Source organism: Pleurodeles waltl, chromosome 8 (assembly GCF_031143425.1).
Source record: "Pleurodeles waltl isolate 20211129_DDA chromosome 8, aPleWal1.hap1.20221129, whole genome shotgun sequence".
Classification (NCBI taxonomy): domain Eukaryota; kingdom Metazoa; phylum Chordata; class Amphibia; order Caudata; family Salamandridae; genus Pleurodeles; species Pleurodeles waltl.
This window is the reverse complement of record NC_090447.1, coordinates 350,071,457-350,084,930: the sequence shown is the minus strand read 5'-3', so window position 1 is coordinate 350,084,930 and position 13,474 is coordinate 350,071,457. Positions and strand designations below refer to the sequence as shown.

At 44.4% G+C, this 13,474-nt stretch overlaps 1 protein-coding gene across 2 annotated transcripts in view; it reads right to left on the bottom strand.

Annotated features, from left to right (window-relative positions):
- The window catches only part of MED14 (mediator complex subunit 14), an 801,766-nt gene that overhangs the window by 68,894 nt on the left and 719,398 nt on the right, over window positions 1–13,474 (bottom strand). The gene's annotated exons all lie outside the window — the stretch shown is intronic.

Below are 13,474 nucleotides of genomic sequence, written 5' to 3'. Positions count from 1 at the left end.
ACAGAGCTACTGCAACCTGATTTTTCATATTTTAATATCCTGTGACCTAATGGTGGGCTGCTAACAAAATAACCCTCAGAATTGAAGTGAGGGATGACTGCTTTATTAACCTCCAGCCGACTTACTGCTCGTGGCTCTAACTTCTTGCTCTGGGACCTTAGTATGGCCATCACTCTCTATGGAAGGAAGACTGGTAGCAACAGAGGCAGCTGGTGATCCTGCAGAGCTGTCCCATTCTAATGCCCCCATATAGGGCTAGCCCATTTAATTGTAGACCTGCCTTCCCAAAAATGTACAGCTTCTCTAGTGGGCACGTACCAGTGCAGCAGAGGGTTGGCCAGTGATGGGGAGATTGGCTGTTAAGGAAGAGTCTGACTAGATCCAGAGAGTGGGTGTTGCAGCAGACATGTCTAGCTTTACCTTATCCCAAATGCTTCGCATGGTTTCACCTGCTGGCTTTGGTCTGGTGCCTATCCACTCCTCTGTGGATCGCAGAAGAGACTTCAGCCATGTGCATCCTAGGGGACGTCTGCCTATTCCGCTGCCCAGCAAGATTTGGTTGGAAAGGCAGGTCTGAACATGGTCTTGCTCAGGGTGTGGGGACAAAATTATATAAATATTGATCAAAGCCTCATGTATCTATTTCTTCTGCAGGAGGATTTCTATGCTAACGTGTGTGGCCCAGGACAACCTTTTGCTTGAATGTCTGCTGAGCCCATGCCCTGTGGTACTGGATAATATTCTCCATTGTAGTGGAGCTTTCTTTCATCAGCCTCACTTGCTCTGTTGCAGTAAATTAGCTTGGATTCCCTCTTTTTTATATGGATAGCAGAGTCTACTTCTATCCATTCATACTTTATTTGTCTTACTACATCACAAGATTGAGTTAAAAGCGAGATGATGTTTCACACTTTATTCGCCTTTCCTTCTTTACGTTCTCCACAGGAGGGGTGTGGGGGAATACTGTCTAGGCTTTGTTAAATGTGTCTTTAGGAGCATGTGGTAATGATCAATATGTTGTCTGGTCCTACTGCTGTCACCACAGGGACATGGGGGGGCTGCTTGCTTGCTCATGTTTAATTTACCACTGTAGTTGAGCTGTTAGTGTTTTATCCCCACAAGCTATTTTTTTGAGCGGACTTGAGAATTGCCAATATATTTTTCCTATTAAGGTATATAGATGACATATTGTAGTTGATATGGGAACCCAACACAATCTAGCACCAATTAACCAAATGTGACCGAACGCTTTACACGGTAGCAGTTATACGCAATTAACATACGATAAGAATAAACAAATTAGTGTAGACTATTGCAAGGTTACATAAATAATGACTTATAGTAAACACCTAACTGTATAGTATGAAAAAAGAAAACTAGCAGATGAGAGATGGTTAGTATCATTTGATTGAACAGCTAGTCATTTGTCAAGATTTTCAGTCATGTAAAATGGGTTGTTAGATCTGATAGTGATGTTGAAACATTTGGAGTTTGCAGTTCTTTTTGGATTTGTTTTTAATTCTCATGGCTGGTGCTTCCACTTTTGGGGCACTTGTAGAAATTGATTGTTGAGTATTTTAATTTTCTAAAATATCAGAATTTAAAGGAGAAACTTGTATCTCTCTCTAAGAAGACAGTGACCACCTAAGATAGTAAGTTTTGGGCAAGGTAGTTTACAAGGTCCCAGAAATATTACTTTAAATATTTAAAGCAAGCACATTTGAATATGTTTCTCTCTTCAACAGGGAGCCGCTTAAAAGACACCAAGATTGATACAACATAGCCATATCTTCTAGTACTCAAGGCAAACCTAAAAGCTGCTTTGAAAGGGCAGAGCTGTGACTCATACTAACGAGGAATTCCCATAATTGAGTTACGATACGATTATTAGCCTAAAATGTGAGTCATGGGCAAAAGGTTTGGTTCAGTGGTGGAGCTGAATTTAGCTACTTTTGCCATTGTACTGATATGTGTGTGAAGTTTCAGAATATCATATATTAAGTATATAGCCAGTGATTTTGCAAATCCATATTGTGCAGTATTTTGGGCTTTAGATATTTGCACTCGCCCATGTGTGTTACTTAATGAGCTAGCAGGGAATGAGAATTAGGATCTTGAAAATGGTGGAACGTGTCACTAAAGACACAGAGAAAAATAAACTAATGAAGTACAGTAAAAACTGAACATATGGTCTTACTGTACTTTGTTGCAGTGGTCAACTTGAATTTAATTATATTTAAAGGGAGCTTCAAATGTGGATGGTGCTCTCTAATGTTTGCTGCTAACGCTTCAGGAATCCTTTAAAGTTCCAAATGTTTCTTGCATACTAAAGAACCTTCAGCATAGCAGAAAGAGGGTAATGATGAGATACTGCTTCAAGGCTTGCTGTTGACTTGACAATCTTTGTACTTTTAAATCAACTTTTAATATTTTCAAATATAAGGGGATTCTTGTGATCAAAATCCTTTTTCCTTTGAATAAGAATTAAGTACCTTTGAACCTCGAAGAAAGCATGAAAAATGTCTGGAAGAGGGAACAAGACAAGCCTCCTACTGGATTGGCTTGGCAAGAGAAAGTAAGCAATGAGATGGGTGGAGAAGCACTAGGATCAAAGCACTGCACAAGCGTTTTCCTAATACTACATAGACCTGCATGATATCAGACAAATGGTCCCAGAGAAGGACATATCAGACTTATTTGGGGAACTAGATTTGCCAGTGCTGGGTATGGAGTACAGAGAAGCACTGGAGGAAGACAAGCTCAAATAGAAGTCGTCTTGAAATTCATGCCTTATTTGGAAGACTCCAGGAGCCACTGGCTTCCCAACAGACTTGTATAAGAAATTGGCTTCTGTGCTGGGTGGGCACCTCTTAAACATGTTTAAGGCTGCCAACGGGTTGGGAAATCTGGCCCCAGACCTAAAACATGCAATAATTTTTATAATTCATAAAAAAGGCAAATCAAAAACTATTTGAGACTTGTACTGTCCCATTTCCCTTTTGAATAGCAATGTAAAAATTCTAGGCAAGATATTTGTAATGCGCCTAATCAAAGTCATCTCTGTTATTACACAAAGATCAGATATGGTTCATGCTGGGAGGGCCAACTAGGAAGACCCTTAGAAGACTAACATACTTGGATGCATTAGGTTAGAAACAAGAAAGGAACCACTGGTCATACTGTCTCTGGATGCCAAAAAAAGCATTTGATTCCATAGACTGGTCATACGTGTTTTGCCGAACCTCTGCAGCTGGCTTGCACTGCTCTATAAAACACCTACTGCAGCTGTACGGGTCAAAAGTTTAACTAGGGAAGGGGAACAAGAAAGGGGTGTCCGCTGTTCTCACTCTTTTTTTTAAACTTTGTATGGAGCCATTGGCCTGCTGAGAGTGTGATCTGATATCACATGATCCTCGGAGTTCGTGGTTGGAAGATTTAGTTTTATGCAGATGATATTCTGCTTTACTTCACTGGACACAGAATGTCAATTCCAGCCGCTTTGTCCGTGTCCCAGTGCTTTCAGAAGTACTCAAAGACTCAACTGGAATAAATCTGATAGGAGAATGATGGGAAGTGGGTTTCCAATTGGCAACACCATCAGACAGATGTCTGATGCCTCGTAATAATGATGGATAAAAACAACTCCCTGGTAAGAAAAAGGAAGAGGCCATAAGAAGCTTCCAGGTGGACCTGGAAAGGTGGCACAAAAGACCATTACCATTGGTGGGCAAAGCTTTCATTTTCAAAATGATCACTCTGCCAAAGCTACACTATGGACTGCAAAATATCCTGCTCATGATGACGCACTCGTACTTCGACAAGAATGATAAAATGCCTTACATGCTTCTATGGGTCAGCTGGGCCCCTCAAATGTGTCTGCAGATGTTGCACAGGTCAGCATACAGTGGTAGTATAGCCCTCCCAAATGTGAGGGCATATTGTTTGGCTTCCCAGCTTTAGACAGTCAATAAATGGGGTTTCACCCCAACAATCACCTCAGCACTTCGACGGGAGAGACCCTGTATGGAGTCTCAGACCTACACCCATTATCTCTAAGGGAAAGAAACCCAGGTTAGACTGCTAGAGTCCACCAAAACAAATGTTAACAGCTGGAACAGAACCACCAACTATCTGGGCTAGCAAGGCAAAATAACCAAGGAAACACCCTTTTAGAATGGGACCTTTCTCAAAGAGGGAGAAAAACTGATAGGCTTTCGAGAATGGGAGATTATACACATCTACAAATTCAGCAATATCATGGAAGGCACAATACTGAAATAATGTGTGGTACTGCAAGCTGAATGTGAATGAGCACTCACTCAGAGCCACACATCTACAGATCACTCACATTTTTGATGGTGTGGACAGACGTACCACAGTCTCCTTGAGGGCAGAATTTTCAAAGAAGAGATTCCTACTAAAACTGTTTCCCAGACATATAGTATAATCATCAATAATGCCCCAGAAGACCTGCAATAATTCAGAAAAACAGGGTAGAGGGACTTCAGTCTGCTGGAGGACACTGATTGGGAGGTGGCTGCGATGCACCCCAGGGAAGTGGACTTAAACGCTAGAGTGAGGCAATCCAGTTAAAATACCTGCACAGGGTTTATTACAATAGGAGTAGACTCATCAAGATGGGAAGGACGCAGGTCTCGTACTGCTTTTGATGCAACCTTGATTACAGAACATTTATCCATACACTCCTGGACTGTCCAACAGTCAATATTATACATTGATGTACCAGTCATCACCCACTTTAGCATTAAGGGAATACTATGTGACTTAGATCCCCCAGAGCCTATGGTACCGTTCTGTGCTCGGAGTTTCATATTAGCAAAGAGAACCTTGGCTAAACTGTGGACCAACAAATAAGACCCAACAAATATGGAGAGTGGACAAGTAGAGATACATAGCGACTGAGAGGGTGGTGCAAGAGAGGAGAAAGATTGAAATTTGAAAAAGTATGGTGCAGATGGAGAAGTCACTATTGTCTCAACTAGTAAAACAAATATGTTGAGAGCTTTGGCCTTGCCCCGATGCAACCATCTGAGGATACTGATAACAGAAACAAACAGGTCACAAAGGAGAACAAAAACCCAAGAGGGACAGAGATATGTGTACACCACTCTAAAGATTGGTCTCTTAACATCTGCCCAGCAATGGCGTGATGGTATGGATTAGTTAAAAAAAAAAAATACTGATTTATGCAATAAATAACTTTTAAGCAAAAGAATGTTTGAAAATGACTATTACTTCCACAGCAATATTGGAAAGAATATAAGAAGTAGGAAAATCTATATTTCTTTTAGGCATGTGGAAGTGATTATAGCTGGTTGATGTGCTTTGTATTATAGGAATACATAAGAAAAGTAAAATCTTTACAAGAGAGAAGATAGCTAAGAAAGAGAACAGGCAGTGTGGACAATTTCTTGTTTACAATCAATGTTAAGGTACTGTGAGAGAATACAATAATAATCAAGGTTTTATTACTTCCTCGTTGAGTTCACCTGACCACCAATATTATGACAAGTCCATAGATAGGAACTCGTGAAGGAGCAACTTGTACCAGTTAATTCTCTCTTTTCCCATTCCTCTTTCCCGCCAGGTACTCTGATGATGTGTAATCAAGCAGTCCTTGAATGCTTGGTGGGTGAGCAGACATACTTCAGAACAGAAGTGGCGGCCTTCCACAGAAAGGATACTGTATTTTCAAGTTCCTGAAACTCCAAAACTGTATGTTTGTTGTTAAGCTCTGAAAGAAAATTAAGCCACGCTTGAATCTGGATAGTGCAGGTAAGTGGACAGAGGACAATAAATGGCCTAGCAGAACAAGGTCAAGACTGATTTGCATATGGCTGAGTCCCAACTGGGGTGGCATGGTGAGCAAAAGAACAAAAGATTAAACCCAGATCTGTGAGCGGGGGTGAGTGTTTGAAAAGTTTCAGCACTCTGCTCATCACCCTTTTGTGTTGCTAAAGTTGCCCTAAGCACCCGTAACTTTTACGGTGTTCCTATCTTTTTTCACCTCCAGTTGAGGGCAGAAAAGGTGCTCCTTGTCCAAAGCATATTAAGCATTTCTTGCTGGACCTCTGGTTCGAACCCCAAAACATCGAAGCCACACATGCCTCCTTATTAAAACACAATACCATGTGCAGCTGTGTTTTCAGCATCTAGGGCACAGCGGAGGGAGTTGTTTGTGATTGTTTGCCCCTTGGCAACAAAATGCTGCCCTCTTTTGCAGTGCTCATGTGGGAGAAATTTGAGAAGATCCTCCATTTCATCACAGTAAATCTGGTTGTCTCTGGCTAGAAAGGCCTGTGAGTTGGCAATATGCCAATAATTGACTGCCTAAGCAGCCACCCTTTTGCCGGCAGCAGCTTTTTACTCTCCTTGTCTGGAGGAGGAAAGTCCCTTGTGGCCTGACAACTGGAGAGTTTCTGTGCAGTGGTGGCCACTGTAGAATTAGAAGGGAACTAGGATCTGATATATATCAGGTCAGAGTCAGCAGGCTTATATTTCTAGTCTATTCTAGGGATGATAACCCTAGAGCGGATAGGTTCTTTAAAACTTTTGTCTGCGTGACGAGGCATGCCGGGGAGCATAGGGAGAAACTGATATGCCTATGTGTGGATGTAAAGGTATCAAACAGAAAGTCCTGCTCAATGGGCTCCCTGTGCAGCTCAACATTATGGAAGGAGCCTGCCCAAGCTACTACCTACTGGTAAGATGTAGTATCCTCTGGTGGGGAGGATCGTGCGGTGTACAAATATGAGTCAGTAGTTAACAAAGGATCAGCGTCATATGTGTCTCATGGGTCAATCAATCAATCAGTTTTTGTGTAGTGCGGCTACTCACCAGTGAGGGTCTCAAGGCACTGGGGGCAGGGGGCCTCATCCAAAGAGCCACGTCTTGATGTTCTTCGTGAAGATGGTGAGTGATGGGCTTTGAATGAGGTGCAGGGGGAGGTTGTTCCAGCTCTTTGCTGCGATTTAGGTGAAGGATCGGCCTCTGGTGGTAATTTTACAAATGCGAGGGATGGTGGCCAGGGCCATCTGGGTGGTTCAGAGGGATCTGGCAGGGGTGTGAAAGGAGATGCAGTGGTTCAGGTAGGCAGGCCCTGCGTTGTGTGGCCGTGTGGGTGAGTAGCTTAAAGGCGGTTCGTTTCTCGACCAGGAGCAAGTGGAGGGATGTGTTCTCGGCGTGGGAGGTCCAGGATGAGTATGGTGGGAGCGTTTTGGATGAGTTGTAATTTTATGATGTTTCTAGTCGAGATGCCAGCATAGAGGGCGTTGCCGTAGTCGAGCTTGCTTGTGACCAGGGTGTGGATGACTGCCCTGTGACAGTCTGCTGTGATCCATCTGAAGATCTTTGCGGAGTGTGTGTCAGCAGGAGGAGGCGACTGAGTTAACCTGGCGGGTCATAGATATGGAGGAGTCGAGAATGATGCCTAGGTCGCGAGCATGCTCAGTTGGTGCTTTGGGGGGGGGGGGGGGGGGGAGGAAGAGTAGAAGAGCGGTGAGGGATGTGGGCCACCAGGAGTGATCCCAAGCTTAGGTGGCGTTTCCGAAGATGATGAGCTAAGTCTTGTCGGAGTTGAGCTTGAGGTAGCTTTCTCTCATCCAGGTGGAGACCGCTTCCATTTCTGAGTGGAAGTTCCTTTTGGCCGTGTCCAGGTCTTCGGTGAGGGAAATGATGAGTTGTGTTTCATCAGCATATGACACGACGTTCATTCCGTGGCTTCAGACAATGGCTACGAGAGGGGCCATGTATACGTTGAACAGTGTGGGACTCAGTGAGGATCCTTGGGGGACTCCACAGTTGACTCCTGTGAGTCTGGATGTGTAGGGCCCTCTGCGTCCTCCCGGAGAGGAAGGCATGGATCCATTCCAGGGCTCTTCCACGGATTCCTATGTTGTGGAGTCTGGTGCGTAGAGTGCTGTGGGAGACTGTTGAAGGCTGCTGAGAGGTCGAGGAGTATGAGCGCTGCAGTCTGGCCGCAGTCTAAGAGTATTCAGATGTCGTCGGTGGCTGCCAGGTGGGCTGTCACCGTGCTATAGTTGCTGCAGAAGCCGGAATGGGAGCTGTCCAGGGAGTTGTTGGCCTCGATGAAATTCCACAGTTGTGCGTTGATTGCTTTCTCCAGTACTTTGGTGGGGTAGGGTAGCAGCAAGATGAGCTGGAAATTCTTTAGTTATGATTGGTCAGACAAAGGTTTCTTCAGGGGAGGGCATATTTCGGCATGTTTCCAGTCCTCGTGGAAGGTGCCGGTGTTGATGGAGCAGTTCATTGTGCATTGGGTCCTGCTGTGTCCCACCCAAATCTTCTCTAGTATGTACAGGGGAACCCTGAGGTGTTAGATCTCTTACAGTAATTAAGGCAGGTAAATGAGGAGGGGAGGGAGGAGGAGGAGGAGTAGGAGAAGCAGGGAGTGGAGGAGGTGGATCAGGAGGAGCAGGAAAAGGGGAAAACTTGCGAGGTATGCTGGTAGCCTTGTCCTTAGTGACCTTCACTGGATGTGCAGAAGTGTCCAAAGCCTCTTGGAAGGACAGTTTCCTCTTCAACATAATGTGGGGAGGGGGAGCAATAATGTGCCCTGTACCCTCTTGGATATGGATGCGGCAATGTTGAGCATTCATCATCTCCAAAATAGGTTCAACAGGTGTCGGCGTAGCTGAAGACTGGCTAGAGTGTCTTTCTATTCCGAAGGCATTGGCTCCCTTGTTTTCAACGGCAACGTGTTCAGGCGGTGTCCTTTCGTCAGCATCGAAACAGAAGTGAAAGCTGGTCGGCTTGGAGCCAAAGTTCGACCAAAGGGAAACTGTGTCTTGGACCGAGGTGCCCGAAGTCAACACTGAAGGCATTGTCTTGGCTATTTTCGGAGCTGAGCCAGAGGATGGGGAAGCCAAAACAGTGTTTCGGATCCAGCTATAGCCTGGTGGTGATGGCGGTTCAGCGACCTCTGCATGGGGGTTTTTAATAGTGTTATGGTGGACAGGAGGAGCCACAGTATTCAAAAGGCTGTGCAGATGTCACCTTGTGGCTTTTGATATCCAACTGCACATTGGAGTTGGAGTCCTGGATGGAAAAGGCTTTTTCTTGGGTGTGTTCCTGCCCCAAGATGTCTGGGGTGTTGACCGGTGTCTTGTGTGCCATCTCCAACTGTCGAGCTCTTCAGTCCCTAGGGGTCTTCTTTGACTAGAAGGATTTACAGGTGATGCAGGTAGATTCCTGGTTGCCCGGGGAAAGGCACAAGTTACACACCAGATCTTGATCAGTGTGGGGGAATTTTGTGTGGCACTGCGGACAGAAACGAAACAGCATCCATTCCATCAGCTCAGCATAGTTTTCGGGGTCACGTGGTGAGGTAGGCCCAAAGCGGGCGAGGTCACACTGGAGGGCGCTCTGTCGGTGTCTGAACAGACGAGTGGAGATGAACGAGCAGACAGAAATGCAGATTCGAGAAACCATACTATTAATAAAGAGAAGACGGAAGGATTATGTTACTTACCCTGTAAGCATCTATTTGTGGCATGTAGTGCTGTAGATTCACATGCTCTGCATACTTCTGCCATCTAGTGTTGGGTCCGGATGTGTACAAGTTGTTTTTCTTCGAAGGCGTCATCAGAGTTACGAGATAAATTGATCCCTCCTTTCGGTGATACTGCGCATGGGCATCGATTTCCATTGTTAGATTGTTTTCCCACAGTCGGGTGAGAATGGAGTGTGAATATAGTGTTAGTAAGAGATGCAGGGGAAGTGTAATGGACTAGAACAGTCTTGCCTTAGAGGTGAACTAGAAAAGCTTTCAGTGCTAGGTGAATTGCGTGAAGCTCCAAGTAATTTATGTATAGAGCTTAATATATGGTATTCCACATCCCCTTGTATTGGAAGACTGAGGAGATGAGCACCCCAACCTGTAAGTGAGGCGTCCGCTGTGAGAGTGAGCTGGGAGAACAGGGACTAGAAGAGTGGGTGCGGCAGTCTACCAACACTAGATCGTTTATCTAACCCTGTGCTTGAGAACATTGACTCGCCAGACACTCCTGCAGCAGACGCATGAGCAGTCTTGCATAGTGGACTACTGCAATACAAGATGCCATCATCCTAGAATTTTTGGGATTGTTGGTACTGGAACATGTTGATTGAGAAATAGCTGACTGAATAGAGTTGTCACATTTTGAATCCTGAATGGATTGGGGTAGGCTAATCCTAAATGTGTTTTGAGAATGGCTCCTAAGTAGGGCTGTATCTGAGACAGTTGTAGGTGTGATTTTTGAACGAGATGTAGGAGATGAATGGTTGTCTGTTTGAGCTGCAGACACTGTTGAAGGGAACTGGATTTGATAAGCCAATCGTCCAGATATGGAAGACATGAATGCTTTGTCTGCATAAATGTGCTGCAAATACCGCAAGGCATTTTGTGAATACACGAGGTGAAGTTGTTACTCCGAATGGGAGAACTTTGAAATTATAATGTCTGCCTTGTATAACAAATCTGAGATATTTTCTGTGTGTTGGATGTATTGGGATGTGGAAATAAGCATCCATCAGATCCAGGGCAGACATGAAGTCTCCTTGTTGTAGTAGTGGTATTACATCTTGTAGAGTGACCATATGAAAATGCTCTGGTAGGATGTATTGATTTAGTGGTCTTAGATTTAGAATTGGACGCAGGGATCCATCCTCTTCTGGGAATGAGAAAATACACAGAATAAACTCCTTTTCTCTTCTGATGACTAGGAACTAACTCTTTTGCTCCTTTGTGAATTCGAGTCTGTACCTCTTGATTTAACAATTGGAGATGTTCTAGAGAAGGTTTGTGCTTTTTTGGTCATATATTTGAAGGTGTGGTTTTGAGCTGCAGGCAATAATCATGTTGGATAATGTCCAACACTCACTGGTCTGTTAGATTTTGCCAGGTGTGTACAAACTGCTGTAGACGTCCTCTGATAGGTGCTGTGTGATCGATAATGAGGAGAGAGATACTGTTTTGAGGTGGAAGGGGTGGTGCGAGTGGAGGCACCGCTTCCTCTACCTTTGGAATTGTTTCCCCATATATGATCCTCTGTAGTAACCTCTTGAAGGGGATAGTGAATGTTGCTGTCTGAAAGAGGTACAGGATTTTGATGCTGATTGTCTATTACTGTGTTTGAAAGTTGTTCTATGAAAGTAGACTCTGCTTTTAGGAGTTTGCAGAGCCCCCATAGACTTTGCAACATCAGCATCTTTTTTCATTTTTTCTAGAGCTTGGTCTACTTGTGGACCAAAAAGATGTTCCTGATCAAAGGGGGAATTTAATGTTTGTTGGACTTCAGGTTTAAAACCTGATAAATGCAGCCATATGTGATGGCATAATAATACACCTGTGTTTAGTCCCCTGGCAGCTGTATCTGCCACATCAAGAGCAGATTTAAATACAGTTGCTGGAAAACAATTTGTCCTCCTGTACAAGTGGTTGTCCCTTCTTTTTAAATTCTTCTGGGAGATGTTGAATAAGATCTTCCATCTCATCCCAGTGTGCTCTGTCATATCTTGCCAATAGGGCTGGTGTGTTGGCAATCCGCCAGTGGCTGGCTGCTTGAACCCCCACCCTTTTGCCTGAAGCATTAATGAGCTTTGACTCCTTGTCTGGAGGAGATGCGTCCCCAGACTTTGAGGATTAGCTCTTACGAGCATTTGAGACTACTGAGGAATCTGGTGAAATCTGTCCCTTAATATAAGCAGGATCTGATGGGGCTGGTTTATATTTTTGGCAACCTTGGTTGTAACTATTCAGGTGCTAACAGGGTCTTTAAAAATGTCCTCCGCATGCTGCGTCATGCCCTTTAATATGAATAGATAACGAGATGCCCTAGTGGTGGAAGTAAGGGTTTTGAAAAGAAAATCATCTTCTATAGGGTCTTTTATGCAATGGGACCTGATGGTGTGCATCTGCCTGAGCTACCAGCTCATTAAAAAATGTACTGTCATCTGGTAGAGATGGTTTTGCCAGACATAGATCAGGATTTGTGTCCTCTGGTGGGTCAATTTCAAATGTGTCCCAAGGATCAAATGATTGTTGTTGTTGTGCATTATCATCTCTCCCCTGATCTTTTACCTAGCAGTGTGGTGACCCTAATGGAGTTTTCTGTATTAAATCTTCTGCCGCTGACTGTGAATGATGTGGTGAAGGAGGTGGAGGGTGGTAAAGATGGAGGTATTGTACTGGTGGCAATGTCCTTTTTCCTTTTCTTCTGTGGAGGTGGTTGGACATCAATAGCCTCCTCAATGAAGTCTGAGGCTTCGGATGGGAAGATTTTGCAACGATCCGACAAGAATTTGGTTGAATATGTATAGTTGTATAGTCTGTAAAATAGGCTAAGGTGCCAAAACAGATGATTTCAAGCCGAATGGTGAAACTTTTGGTGCCTAAGAATGTTTTGATTTCGGTGCCAAAAAGCTTGATTCCGAATTTGTTGGGACCGAAGCCAGCAAAGGCTAGGTAAAGGCCATTTTATGGAAGGACTCTTTAGGCTTGGCCTTCGGTGCCGAACCGGAAGGAGGGGCATCCTTGGCAATCATTCAGTGCCGATCATGGCCTGCTGGAAGTAGTGGCCCAATAGCCTTAGTCTCTATAGAAGAGGAATGCTTCCCTTGGTACATGGGCCTTTGTACTCAATGCATGCTGCGTGGATGGTATCTGTTGTGCCTGCACCCCTCTTCAGCATCCAACCCGGATTCCGAAATGGATAGGGCCTCCTCTTCCGCCGCAGTAGTCTTGTGGAATTCTAACCTGCGGCTTGATGTCCTGGAGATCTAAGATATCTGGTGTCTCCTTGAGGTCTTTTAGCTGCATTTCTTATCGACGTGCCCGACGATCTTGTAGCGTCTTCTTTGATTGAAATGATCAACAGGCTTCACGTTCCTCTTCTTTGTGATCTGGTGATAAACAAAGGTTACACACCAAGTGGAGGTCTGCGTGGGGGTATTTGACGTGAAACCTAGTGCAAAAAATGAAAAGGTGTCCTTTCCATCAGCAGTACATTTCAGTGAGATACCAAAGTGTGGAAAAAAGAGGGGCCCAATCAGGCAAGGCCTGAAGGTTGAGGGTGGAGTACGTCAACCCAAAGAAGTGTGTTTTGCATCCCGAGTTCGCAGTATGTGAATCAAAAACAATACTGATGAGCATAGAAAGTCAAAGTTATTCCACAGGGACTCGAAGCGGTCTTGAACCAGAGCACCAAAAAATACGTCCGATCCCGATGGCAGAAAGAAAACAATCAAACAATGGAGTTGATGACCATGGGCAATATCACTAAAAGGACGGGTCACTGTACCTTGTGACTCTGATGACGTCTTTGAAGAAAAACAACTTGCACACATCTGGACCCAGCACTAGATGGCAAAAGTATGCAGAGCATTTGTATCTATAGCTACACATGCCATTGAACAGAAAGATTTTGAAGTGGAGCAAGTGGAACAACGGAGCGAA